Raw genomic sequence first — 14395 nt, 5'->3', positions numbered from 1 at the left:
TTTTCAACCGATTTGTTGGGGTGCATCCATGTTATGGAGGATAATCTGTTTTATTCAGAGGCTACTGGTGTAAATGTTAATTTCATCAAAAAATATATTCACAGTAACATTTAGACAGGCATTTCACCAAATAACTGGGTTCTGTGGCATAATGAAGTTGGTACTTATTACCCATGAGAGCAAGGTACCAAACTCAGAACATGATAGATTATTCTTTGAACTATTACTGCTAGTTTATATATGTTGTCATGAAACTGCTTTTTTTTTTTAATTTTTGTTTTTAACGTTTATTTATTTTTGAGACAGGGAGAGACAGAGCATGAACGGGGGGAGGGTCAGAGAGAGAGGGAGACACAGAATTGAAACAGGCTCCAGGCTCCGAGCTGTCAGCACAGATCCCGATGTGGGGCTCGAACTCACGGACCGTGAAATCATGACCCGAGCTGAAGTCGGCCGCTTAACCGACTGAGCCACCCAGGCACCCCATGAAACTGCTTTTAATCTCAGAGTTTCATGGGGAGTTTGCAGGCAGAGGAGCTTATAAAACCCCCAGTTCTTTTCTTTTATAAGGGATTATATATAAAGGAAGTTGAAAAATAGCTAATATGTGTGGATGTTAATGTAACAGGTACTGCACAAAAGTACTTGGCCAACATTATTTCATTAGTTTCACAAAAGCCTTAAAAGCTGTAAGTAACTATCAATCCCATTTTATAGCTAAACTGAAATTTTGAGAGTCGGTTAAGTGATTTGCACGTTCACTAATACGTAGGTCATAGACTAGAAAAGATTCTTAGTCTTCTTGTCGTCAAGCACATAAGTGTTCTTAAGATCAAGGCTCTAAAACTGTATCCCAAATTTCATTTGGCTTCATAGTCAGCAAAATTAGGATGAGGAGTGGTTTTAAGTTCCGTTTTTAAAGGACCAAAGGGGATAGTTCTCGTCTTTCCCTTTCAAAGAATGTATGCATTTTTGCATTTATAAGATTTATGAATGCGTGATATGGCTCTTCATTATTAAAGACTACATGTTTTAGAGAGAGAGTGTCATTGGCCAGTCTAACGTCTATTCATTTTGCAGTTGAAGAAATTGAGACTTAAAAATAAACATTAACTTGAAGAAAGTTTGTTAAAAGTGGGTTGTTTTGGTTTTATTCACTTACTGAGTTGTGTGTTTCATATCAGGTTGTGCTTAGTTTCTCTTTTTATGGAGCTTAAAGTTTAGCATGGATGTTTTGATGTTTTATGATGTTTTGAGGCTGCTTAGTAAGTCTAGTTATTTATTTAACATTCACTTACTGGGAGAGGTGGCCTCCCATGGGTCTTGTGTGTTCTTGAACATTCCTGCTGAGTGTGCCAAGAATGAAAGGTCTTGATCACTCTTAAACTGGGCCATTTTTTAGGGTTGTGTTTGAAGCAAACAACTTTGAAGAATAGGATAACACTTGCTCCTTCACCCAATCACCTCTTACCCCAGACAAATTGTAGACTTGCGTACTGCTTGCAATGAAAGTGATAAATTCCCCACACTGTTCCTCTCTTGTATCTCACCCCAATATGTAGGCATCTGTCTAGGCCCACCTGTTGCCCCTATGGAACTTGGGGTGGTGGTGGGGGCAGAGAGAACTGACATAACATCATGGTCATGCTGCTTGCTCTGCCACAATGATAGAATTGTCTCTGACCTGGTAGTCTCCTGTCAACACCATGTATTAGTAACAAGCTAGTTTGTTAGTTTGCAAGTGGGGTAAAAATCACGGACCGTTCACAGTTCTTAGCATGACTGTGTTGAAGTTCAGAAATGATATATGGGGGCTTACCAAGCACTTTAATTATTAAAGATGAAAAAATTATTCCATGAAGGCTAGGATAGCTCTGTATATAGTATGTTGTTCATATAGGCATTAGAGTAGTACCTAACCTAGCACATAGTAGGTGCTTAGTAAATTTTAACTGGGTGGAGGGCAATTCAAGGAAAGGGGAAAAACTAGGGCCAAGTAGTGGAACCAGAAGTTAAGATAGTAAAAAATGTTTGCTGCAGGTGGGGCACAACTTTGGCTCTCAGATTTCTAGCAGTCATTGTGGAAGAGGAAAACATTCCAAGGGGAAAAATTATTGTCCTTAAAGTGAAAACAAAGTCAAAGTACCCAGGAAAAGGAAAACCTTTTCTGATAGTAAACTAGAAAGAAATATTATCCACAGTTTTGTCCTAGTGTGTGATACGCTAAAAGAAAATTCTTACCAACATACTCTCAATGAACATGAGCTTTTTGTTACAGTGTCACTCAGTATGTATCCCAGTATAAGCTGTATTATAGGGACTAATATAATGACCTGACCCAATCCTAGGTTAGATTTTATGTTATCTTTCAAACAACTTTCCTTGGATATCATTTCTTTTTTTTTTTTTTTTTTTTAAATTTTTTTTTCAACGTTTATTTATTTTTGGGACAGAGAGAGACAGAGCATGAACGGGGGAGGGGCAGAGAGAGAGGGAGACACAGAATCGGAAACAGGCTCCAGGCTCTGAGCCATCAGCCCAGAGCCCGACGCGGGGCTCGAACTCATGGACCGCGAGATCGTGACCTGGCTGAAGTCGGACGCTTAACCGACTGCGCCACCCAGGTGCCCCTGGATATCATTTCTTATATCAGATTGTTAAATGTATTGATGGGAAGGTGAGTTACATGATACTGTCAGATATCTGGTGGGAATGCAGTTCTCACCCCTCCAGCCCCCCCTTTTTTTTGCCAGCCAAAATGCATAGACATCAGCTTTATAAATACACAAGGATGTGTATGGAATTATGTAAATTTAAAAGCTCTAATGGGGGATTTGTTTGAATAGGAGGCTTCTCTGCCCTCCCTGGGCAGAGGAGGACAGAGCCATTATTTTCCTCAGAAAATGATTTTGGGATCCTGAAAATGATTTTGCATAAATGGACAGTAGGAACCTCATAATTTCAGACATAAATGAAGATCATTTTGGCACAGATAATTTTTGTTCTAAAATTTTTTGTGTTTATTTATTTTGAGAGAGCATGCATGGATATCTGAGGGAGGCACAGAGAGGGAGAGAGAGAGACACACACACACACACACGCACACAGAGTGTCCCAGGCAGGCTACTCGCTATCAGTGTGGCAGGGCTGGATAGCTAGCTGTGAGATGACCTAGCTGAAATCAAGAGTTGGACACTTAGCTGACTGAGCCACCCAGGCCCCCTGATAATTTTTGTTTTATAGCCCTTGTTTTAAGTCGCAACTTTTGTTGAGTAAGATTCTACCCCCTTTAGTTCCATTTGATTATTGCTGTTTTCTTCCAGTTATGGAAGGATTGCATAATCCCTTATTGCCATTTTCATCATTATCACTGCCTTGATTTCTATGGAACTCTTTAGGTTTGTTCGTTTTACTTCTGTCCCTTGTACTTAAACCCCTCCATATTTACTTGCCTTAGTTGGAAAATGTGCCTGGTTAGAATTCTTGTTCTCTGTCCCTCCTCTGAATGTGTGCATAGACTTTTAAAAAAGTAATGTCTGATAGTTATTCAGTTACATTATGGTTATTTTAGTAGTTTTTAATTTTTTTCCTTGTTTCTTAAATGTTTATTTTGAGAGAGAGCAGGGAGGGGCAGAGGGAGAGAGAGAATCCCAGGCAGGCCCTGTGCTATCAGCACAGAGCCCCACATGGGACTCAAGCTCATGAACCTTGAGATCATGACCCAAGCCGAAATTAGGAGTTGGACACAACCTACTGAGCCATCCAGGTACTCCAGTTTTTAATTTTCTTAAATAGGAGAAACATCATATCTGACCAATCTCATTGGAAGACTATTAGATTGGAAAACTAGTCTAAAACTAGATTTTTGTCTATGATGATTGGCCTACCATCACCTACTGGTGAGAGGAGGAAAAGAGAATAATACCTTCTTTTTGTTTTGAGTAAGAAAGTCAAGGTATATTTTTCTCATCCCAGAGCTAAGTTTAGTCTTAATTTTATAGCTTTCATCACAGGAAAGTTATTTTAAAAATGTAAAATTTATAAAATATGGCTGGCATAGTATTTTGAAGAGAATAATGTTTGAATAATCCTAATTGTATTAGAGTATAGTTAAAATGAAGAACATAGGAGTCTGTTCTGATCATACATAAATTTGAATTTACTTTCTCATTAATAGGGTTAGGAATGGTCACATTTTCATATTAGCTTTCACATGCTTTATGAACCCATACTCTGGGTTCAAATTTAGAATAATAATAGAGTGAGCCTGACTTCTGAGTCCTGGTTTTGTGGGGAAGTAGGAAGAGAAGTTTTTTTTAAACCCTTCACCTTGTGCATTTTGAAAATATGTAATATGTTTATTTTTGGTCATCTTATATTTTTAATATATTATCAGAATTCTCTCACCTTCCTACCTCTTTCTTCCCAGCTGAATTCCTTTCAGCCTCATTCTTTATCTGTGAGTTTTTTTTTTTCTCCAGAATTAACTGCTTACTCTATCTGTAATCAAAATTTGTTTCTATACCTTGTCTGTGATCTCAGCTCAGAATTTAAACAAGTAAGTTTATCACATTATATCTAGTTAATTTAAACACGATTGATAACTCGTTAACAGTTCCAGAACTGTTTATATCATTGGGGTGCCTGGATGGCTCAGTTGGTTAAGTGGCCTACTCTTGATTTAGGCCCAGGTCATGATCTCACAGTTCATGAGATCGAACCCCTAGCTGGCTCTGTGCTCATGGCACAGAGCATGCTTGGGATTCTCTCTCTCCCTCTCTCTCTGCCCTTCCCCTGTGCGTGTGCTGGCACACTCTTTCTTTCTCTGTCTCAAACATTTTAACAGAAGAACTATTTATATGATTAAAAGAGGATGTTTTCTAGTGTAAATCATCTTGCATTTATTGGATGTTTGTACATTTTAACATGGGTAAAAAAGTTTTTTCTACTGTATGTGGGTACAAAGTTTTTTGTAGTATATGTAGTGGGTGGTCTTTGGACAGGAAGGCTAATATTCTATGATTTTGCAGTTTAAAAGAGTAGGGTTCTTGATTTGACAGTTTAATGTGGTAGCAATTTGATCAAATACACTTATTTCTCATAATCAGAATATTTGTTATAAGACGTGTGATATTTACTTATTTTAATCAACATGAGATGGTTTATGAACAGCTTTTTAATGTTTAAAGCAGTAAATTATTCTACTTTGTAGTTTTAAAGTAATTATGGTGTAAAGAAAATCAAGGATTACTTGAGGAAATGCTTCTTGAGGAAATACTTCTTGACTTTGGTTTTGCTCTTCTGTTCCTTTGTTTAATTAACTCTATAATTTTTATTCTTACCATCTTTTTCCCATGGAAGAAAAATGAACAATGAAATATCTCTAAACCCTGTATTTTGGTGTGTCTTGAGAATGTTGACCAAAAGGATTTCTTCTGATAAAAGAGTGAGAGCTGCATCTGCAGTTGTTATGGGATCTCAATGATGAGACAGTTTGGCTGTTAGTGGCTCGAGAGAGAGAAGCTTGTTTTAAAGGCCCTATCCCTTACCCATCTTCCCTGTTTTAGGGATTGGTGTACCTGCCAATCAGAGAAGTTGAATTTCATAATTCCTTGGGACTGGCAGATTCCTGTTATTAGAGAATTAGGAAAGCCTAATTACCTGGATTTCCCAAATCATAGACCTAGGCATCCTTGGCCTATTGGCTGATCTCAGAAATACTTTCCCTATTCTAGGCTCTGTTTTCTCTAGTTTGTTGCTGTGATGGATTTGGTTCTCATGGATTGTGACTTATTGGGGCATCTTAATAAAAATTTTTGGCTTTTTGGCCTAGGATTAAGTTCAGCTGGGAGTGACAAGAAAACTCCAAATAACAGTGGTATGAAGAAACATTTATTTTGTTATATAGTAGCTCAGAAGAAGGTGACTGAGAGTTGGTGTGGACCTCCAGTGTCAGGGACCTAATAAGCTCCTGACACTTGTGCTATCTACATCTACCTTGTGCTATCTTGTATGTCCCTAAATCGAGGTTCACCTCATAGTTTGAGATGGCTTCTCCAGTATCCAACTAGAAGTTGGGTTTTGGTCAGTAAAAGAGAAAAGGGGAAAGGAAGGTATGCCCCCCTCCTTTTATGATTATATCCTGAGAGTTGCATGTACCATTTCTCCTTTCACTTCATTGGCTGTAACTTAGTGGCCATAGCTAGCGGTAAGGTACATTGAAAAGTGTTGTCTTTATTTTGGGTGACCAATACTCAGCTAAACAACAAGTTCTAGTGAGTGAGGAAGGGTGGCTGAATGGATATTGGGCAACAGTTAGCTAGCCCTCTCAAGCACAGATTCTGTAGTTCACTCTGTGAAGAGGCTAAGATTAGGACTTTTTTCTTGGTAAGTTGACCTCAGCATACAGGTTATCCTGGGAGGTTTGATTACCTGGCTTGTTTTCAGAGTTGATTCTGCCTCACTCATCAAAGACTTTTCTAGGCTACATTATCTATTTCTTACCCCCAGCTAATGGAACCTGGGTCACAGTTCATAAAGTTCCAGGTCTGTGTTCATAGATCATGATTGCCAGCTTTTATCAAAACGTTTAAGGGATATTAAATTCTTGTCTTGTTTCACTCTGAGGTGGGGGTGTCATTGCTGCTTCTATATCTGAGGCTTCATTTCATTAAGATAATGGTGTCCAAACTTGACTGTACATGTTTATCAGCAAGACATTTTACTTGTATGTGTATTGATACACTTGTCCTACTATACTAATATATTAATGTTTATTATATAGCATATATGATAGATACTTGAAAATATGCCATAGATAACAAATAATGTTTACACTTTAAAAATTATTGTCAATTGTACAAGAACTTTTTTGGAGTGCAGTATGATTGATCATACTTCATTATTATTGAAAAATTCATCTTGTCCTTTAGATAACAATGTTTTATGTTTTGGTTACAAGTTGAATTTATTTTGATGCTTGATTTTAATGGCTCTTCTGGATGAAAGCCATAATACAAGAAAGAGACATGTATTTACATGGAAGAAATTCACCATAGGCTCTACATAACGAATTACAATCCTAGATTTTTGTTCCTTATCTATCAGGTGTACAAAGGCTTTTATTGCAGCTAAACTAGAACATTTTTTGCCATATTCAGTGTGTCTGTTCTTTTAAACCAATAAACCAGTGTGTCTGTTATTACCTTTTAAAATATTTACCATTTGAACTCAGAACTCACTGAATCTTTTTATTTGGAAAAATTTTAAAGTTTCCAGATAAGATTTCTTTAGGTGCTAAATTTCATTTTTAGTTACAAATTACATAATAATGGAAGTGTTTCTGAACTTCTGTTTTCTTATCCCAAGTTTTTTCTTTTAATTCCAGTGTAGTTAACATACACTGTTATATTAGTTTCAGGTATACAGTATAGTGATTCAACAATTCCATATATCTAACCAGTGCTCATTGCAAGTGTATTCCTTAATCCCCATCACCTGTTTCACACATTCCCCTCATCCACTGCCCCCCCGGTAACCATCAGTTTGTTCTCTATAGTTAAGAGTCTGTTAGCTCACGTTTCTTTTTGAAAAGCAAGTAATTTCTTACTCATTACTAAATGTTACCTTTTATCAAAAAAGGACAGATTAAGGGTGCTTATTTTTTCATATGACACATCGCTTAAAACTGCTTATAATAGAAAAGGCCAGCATGTTTGTAACACTTGTCTCATTTATAAAACATTGTATTATTAAAAAAAAAATGTGTAACTCATCCTTAAGTGTAACAGTTCTTAAGGACTTTGCTGTGAATTAATGGAGAACCTTTCTGTAATACACAGATTTTAACAGTCCTTTCCCATTTTCTGAAAATTACTGTAAACAGTCCACTCTTTTTAAAGGTTTTTTTTTTTTTTTTAATACAAAAAGAACTGTGTTGATGATATCCTGTAACAATGCAAAACGTTGAAGGTAGACAAGTGGTTTAAGGGTGCCCAGTGCCACCACATTATGGAATTCTCAGTTTTGCCTCAGGATATTTCTCTTTAGATAAATTATGACTGACATGAATTGAACAAGGATCGTAGTGTCAGTTTGATTAAATATTGGTGAAGTTTAATTTCTTTTTAGTTTTTGGATAACCGTTAATATACATAATACTATTTCATTCCTGGACAGAGATTGTGTTTACACCCCGTTAGATCTATATACTTCCTTAAGAGACCATCTACTTAGTGCATACTTAAAGTCTAATGGAAGTTGTTATAAAGGTGTCTATTGAAATGGTATTTTATTTGAGGCATTACCTTTTTAATGTATACTGCCCATTTTTCATATTTTTCTTTCTAAAGAGTTTTGATAAATACCTGACAAACTTTGACTTTTAAGCTTCATAAAATATAAATATTTGTAACTCATTCTGGGTACTTAATCATCCTTGACTTCATCTTAGTTTCTGTCCCATCTTTTTCTTTAGTTTTTCTTTTTTTCTTTTTACATATTAGCTTACGTCATATATCTTTTAGAAGACTACTTTAAATCTGTGTTGGAACAAAATAGCTTATAAAACAAATGTATGCTGTTAGATACTTGATTAAGGGTATATTTTATTTTGAGCTTCTCTTTTTTTTCTTTTTAAAGATTTTGCTTTTAAGTAATTTTATACCCAGTGTGTACCTTGAACTTAAAACCATGAGAACAAGAGTTGCACACTGTATAGACTGAGCCAGCCAGGTGCCCCACGCTTCTCTTTTTTTCTAAAAATTGAACTTTGTATTTTGAAAAGTTAAAACATACTGAAACAGGAAGAATAGTACAGTATACACACATTTACCATCACCAAGGTAGATAGCTGTTAATGTTTTGCTGTATTGGCTGCATCCATTTATCTGTCTGCCACATCATCCTCCCACTCCTTCCATCTAATGAGTTTAATTTCACCATGCATCTCCGAAAAAGGATTTCTACATGACAATGTTATAAGCATACCTGAAAAATAGGTAATTCCCTAAAATCCAATATCCTGTCCATATTCAGGTTTGTCATTTGTCCACAAAATACCATTTTCATTTGGCTTGTTCAAATCAAGATGTAATTAAGGGACTTAAGTGTTGTATTTAGTTCTATTTCCGAAGCCTCATATTTTCCAGTGATACTGATTTTTTGAAGAAATAAGACCAAATATTTCTTGATGTCCTAAGTTTTGGATTTTTAATATCATTTCTTTATGATGTTAGTTAGCTTGGTATGTTGCTTTTATGTCCTGCAAATTGGAAGTTAGATTGAAAAGCTTAATTGGATTCTGGTTATACATTTTGGCAAGATTCCTTCATAGGTGAATGTGTGTAGTTAATATAATACCACATCAAGAAGTCTTACAGTGTTTGGTTTTGATGTTAAATTCAATTACTGGATTTGGCAAAAGCCAAAACTCTGCTTCCTAAATACTTGAGATAGCAAGTAATTTGTAGAGATAAAACTTTGGCAACATGAAAATATTAGTTCTTCATTGACCTTTCCTCTAATGGTTTTATGCATCCATTGATGATACTTGGTAGAATCAGTTGTAGCAAAGTGATTTTTTAATTCTGTCTTTTCCTTTACATTTATTTGTTGGCATTTGTCTGGCAAAGAAACGTTTTCCCTTATTACCTGGTTATTAACTACATTCCTATTGAAGAGGCAGATTAAAGGAAAGAAGTAACATTTGACCATCAGTTTCCAGATCACATCCAGTGCCAGAGGTGGCAGATTATTTTTTTGGCTCTTTCCTTTTAGATTGTCATAATGGGTGCATAGATTTTAAAAAATACATTGTGTTACACTCTTTTTTAATGCTTAAAGTGCCCCAGATGTAATTAGTGAGATGGATGGAGTACCTTTAAATGTGTGTATTCATGTCCAGTTGTATACATTTACACAGGGAGAATTACGTACATTGGCATTGTGGAGTGCTTCTTAAAGCACTTACTGATTTCTCTTTAAATTCGGAGATTAAATATGATTTAAATTTTGGCCTTAGAACCATATTTTCCTGTTTACATGTATAATTACAGTCAATTTCTTTATGAAAGATTTCCTGATAAGCAGCTTTACAAAAGTACATCCAAGGAGGTCATTTTGGTAGCTTATCTGTTGATAGGGTTTGGTAGAAAAATTTTCCTAGGTTTAAGGTTTAACGTTGATAAAAATGCTTTAAATCAAATTTGATACACTTTGGTCACAGTAGGAAAATTGTCAAATAAATGACGTTGACTAATGGATAAGCAGTATTGGCTCTAATAGAGAAACATTCATGTGATGTTTTAGGAAAGCAATTTTCCTATATAGTATTTTCCAAGAAAGAGATAGTTTTAAAATGATTTTTTTATTTTAACCATTTTGGGTGGGTCATTTTCTAAAACATATTAGATAAGTCTTTTTTAAAAAATAGTGAACATAATGTAACTTTTAACTGATGATTGAATTTTCTTAGGAAATAAATTATTTTGTCATTCATTAATAGTGATATCCTTAGGTACAATTTTAGTAGGTGGGCTTTTGGTCCTTACATACTTGTGGAAAAAATTTTTTTAATGATTTATTTTTCCTTTTAATATAACAATGTTTTTAGAACCATCAGTGTATCTTTCTGAAGATATATTTTGTCTAATCTCAGGAAACTGAGATTATTAGAAATACATGAAATAAAAGTAAGAGGATACATGCTTGTAAATTAAGGTGTGTGTGTGTGTAACACAGATAAAAATAAACTTTATTAACGTAGTTCGTCACTGAAGCCTGCTACTTACTTTTCCTTATGAAGGGCTTTAGAATTAGAATCTTAACTGAAATGAATTTGAGTGATTGGAATCATCCAGTCCAAATTGCTTATCCAAATTCCTCAATCCGTAGAACCCAGAGAGATTTAATGAAATAACAGAAAGTATGTACTGATTCCTAAATCTACATTATGAAATGGAAGGAGATATGTTTCACTATATATACAGTTGCTTGAAGATTAAATAAATAAATAAATTCTTGTTTTGCTCATTGAATCAAGACCTTTAGGTGTGTTTATCAGGTATTTTTATGTTCTCTTCTTGTGTTTTTCAAGTTCTAATAATTGTCTTGTATGTTCTAAATTTATTGCAGAGTTGACACTTTTATTCTATCAAAGTTATATAGTTTTTAAAAATTTCAGTGTTTTTGAGGTATAATTGGCATGTAAAATTGTAAGATATTTAGAGTGTATATCATGGTGATTTGTTATACATATATTTTGAGTAAGAATTCCCCCTTATGTTAATTAATACATCATCACATTGCATATTCATGTTCATATATATTTATTTTATGAGAACATTTCACTTCTCTTTTAGCAAGTTTCAGTTATGCAGTAAAGTGGTATCAATTATATCATGTTTTACAGTGGATCCTCAGACCGTATTCATTGTATAGCTAGAAATTGTACCTTTTACCTACCTCAACCTCTTCCTATTTCCCCCACCCCCTAGCCCCTGGCAACCACATTTTTACACTCTGTTTTCGTAGGTTTGACTTTTTTTTTTTATTCCACATATAAGTGATACTGTGTAGTATTTGTCCTTCTCTTTTTTTGACTTCTTTCACTTAGCATAGTATCTTCAAGGTCCGTCCATGTAATCCCAAATGGTGGGCTCTCCTTCTTTCTCATGGCTGTATAATATTCCTCTGTGTGTGTGTGTGTGTGTGTGTGTGTGTGTGTGTGTGTGTGCGCGCGCGCGCGCGCGCGCACACACACCACATCTTTATCCATTCATCTATTGATGGACACTTGACTGTTGTAAATAATGCTGCAAACATGGGAGTACAGGTATCTCTTTGATACCTTCTTTTCATTTGGTTTGGTATATACCCAGAAGTGGGCTTGCTGGATCATATGTTAGTTCTATTTTCAGTATTTTGAAGAACCTCCTTACTCTTTTTCCATAGTGCCTGTACTAGTTTACATTCACACCAACAGTATGTAAGGATTCCTTTTTCTCCATATCCTCACTAATAATTGTTCTTTTTTGTCTTTTTGAAGGTAGCCATACTAACGGGTGTGAGGTGGTATTTCATCCTAACAGGTGCGAGGTGATATTTCATCATGGTTTTGGTTTTGATTTGCATTTCCCTGATAATTAGGGATGTTGAGCAACTTTCATATACCTGGCCATTTGGCCATTTATTTGTATGTATTTTTATTATTGTTGTTTTTTAATGTTTATTTTTGATAGAGAGAGAGAGAGAATGAGTAGGGGAGGGACAGAGAGAGAGGGAGACACAGAATCTGAAGCAGGCTCCAGGCTTCGCACTGTCAGCAGAGCCTGATGCGGGGCTCGAACCCAGACTGAGAGATCATGACCTAAGCCCAAGTCAGATGCTTAACCAACTGAGCCACCCAGGTGCCTCATATTCTTCTTTGGGAAAACGTTCAGTCCCTCTGCCTATTACTTCATTGGATTGTTTGCTGTTGAGTTGTGTCAGTTCTTTATATACTTTAGATATTAACCCCTTATCAGATACTTGATATGCATATTTTTTCCCATGCTGTAGGTTGCTATTTCATTTTGTTGATGGTTTCCTTTGCTGTGGAGTAGCTTTTTAGTTTGGTGTAATCCTGCTTTTGTATTTTTGTTTCTGTTGCCTATGCTTTTGGTGACAAAATCCAAAAAATTACTGCCAAAACTGAAAAAAAGAGCCTACTCTCTATATTTTCTTCCAGGAGTTTTATGATTTCATGTCTTGCATTCCAGTCTTTAATTTATTTTGAGTTGATTTTTGTGTATGGTATGAGATAGAGGTCCATTTTCATTCTTTTGCATGTGGCTATCCAGTTTTCCCAACACTGTTGATTGAAGAGAATCCTTTCTCCATTGTATATTCTTGGCTCTGCTGTCATAAATTAATTGACTATATATGCATGTGTTTATTTCTGGGTTCTCTATGCTGTTCCACTGATGTGTGTGTATTTTTGTGCCAGTACGATATTGTTTTGATTGCTGTAGCTTTATAATGTAGCTTGAAATCAGGGACCATGATGCCTCTAGCTTTGTTCTTCCTTCTCAAGATTGCTTTGGCTATTTGGGGTCTTTCGTGATTCCGTACAAATTTTAGGATTGATTGTTCTGTTTCTGTGATAAATGCCATTGGAATTTTGATAAGGATTGCATGGATCTATAGATTGCTTTGAGTAGTTTGGGAGTTTTAACATTAATTCTTCTACCATAGAATATCTTTCCATTTATTGTTGTCTTCATTTCTTTCATCAATGTCTTATAGTTTTCAGTGTAGAGATCTTTCATGTCCTTTGTTAAACTTACTCCTGTTTTATTCTTTTTGATGCAGTTGTAAATGGAAGGTTATATCTTTAATCTTTAATATTACTTGGCCAAAGTTCCTTTTAAATAGAGACTTTAGCAGTTCTACTCTTAAGAAGATTTAGTTCCTATGCATATATCCTGAAAAAAAGCTACTAATTGTATCTTTTTGAGTGAGTAGATATTTTGTTGTTTGGTAGTTCCATGGTGGGATACTTCTGATCTTTGTTTTCTAAACTGTTAGCATTCTTACTCCTGAGTTCTGCAAGGTACTGCAAGGGGACAGTGCACTACTGTGATGGAGTAGAGGTGTTTTATTCTGTTTCTTTTGCTTGTTAAGGGTAATTCCATGATTAGAGTCTAGTTTAAGGTGATAGTTCTAATCTCTTGAGATAGAAACTTGGGAACAGTGACATTTGTGTATACTTTCATGTAGTTCATTTAAACTGCTTAAGGCTGAACACTTGTATGGTCTAGCTGTGTTCAAGGAATTAGGGATATATTAGAAAGCATAATGACAAATTCCTGCTCTCATGAAGTTTACATTTTATTTAATATTGTATATAATACCATTAAAAGTCTTTTCTTGGGCTATTACAGATTAGTGATGTTAGTCTCACCTACTGAAAATTGTGTAATCCTCTAAGAACTTTTAGCTTGGCCTCATTTATGTTTGGTTTCCTATTATATTTGAGTAAAAGTGAACCAAACATTATGGAACAAAGTGCATAATTGGGATCTGATTCATTCAAATGGGAAACTCAGTAAATAATGGTAAGATCGTATTATAAGACAGTTAAGTTGTATTTTTTTTTCAAGCAATTCTTGTTTTATGGTATCATTCTCATTAGATACCATTCCGGGCATCAACAGCTTATGGTATGGCTCCTCAATTGTGAGGTATAATAACTTGCTTTGGCATAAAAGTGGTTGGTACTGTTTGTTCATTTAATAAATACTTATTGCATACTCATCAGGTACCAGACTGTTTCCAGTGCTGGAGAGTACAGTTTTGTTTGAGACAAATAAGGCCCCTGTCCTCACGGAGCTCACAAAAAATGTAAGGTGATAGA

At 35.4% G+C, this 14395-nt stretch overlaps 1 protein-coding gene across 2 annotated transcripts in view; it reads left to right on the top strand.

The window, feature by feature from the left end:
* PHF3 (PHD finger protein 3) overlaps positions 1–14395 on the top strand; it is an 82514-nt gene that overhangs the window by 20646 nt on the left and 47473 nt on the right. The gene's annotated exons all lie outside the window — the stretch shown is intronic.

Source organism: Lynx rufus, unplaced genomic scaffold (assembly GCF_022079265.1).
Source record: "Lynx rufus isolate CCGP_SWC_20201006 ecotype Redwood Valley unplaced genomic scaffold, mLynRuf1.p SCAF_6, whole genome shotgun sequence".
Lineage (NCBI taxonomy): Eukaryota > Metazoa > Chordata > Mammalia > Carnivora > Felidae > Lynx > Lynx rufus.
Note: the sequence above shows the minus strand (reverse complement) of the source record. Positions and strands in the feature narration are given on the sequence as shown.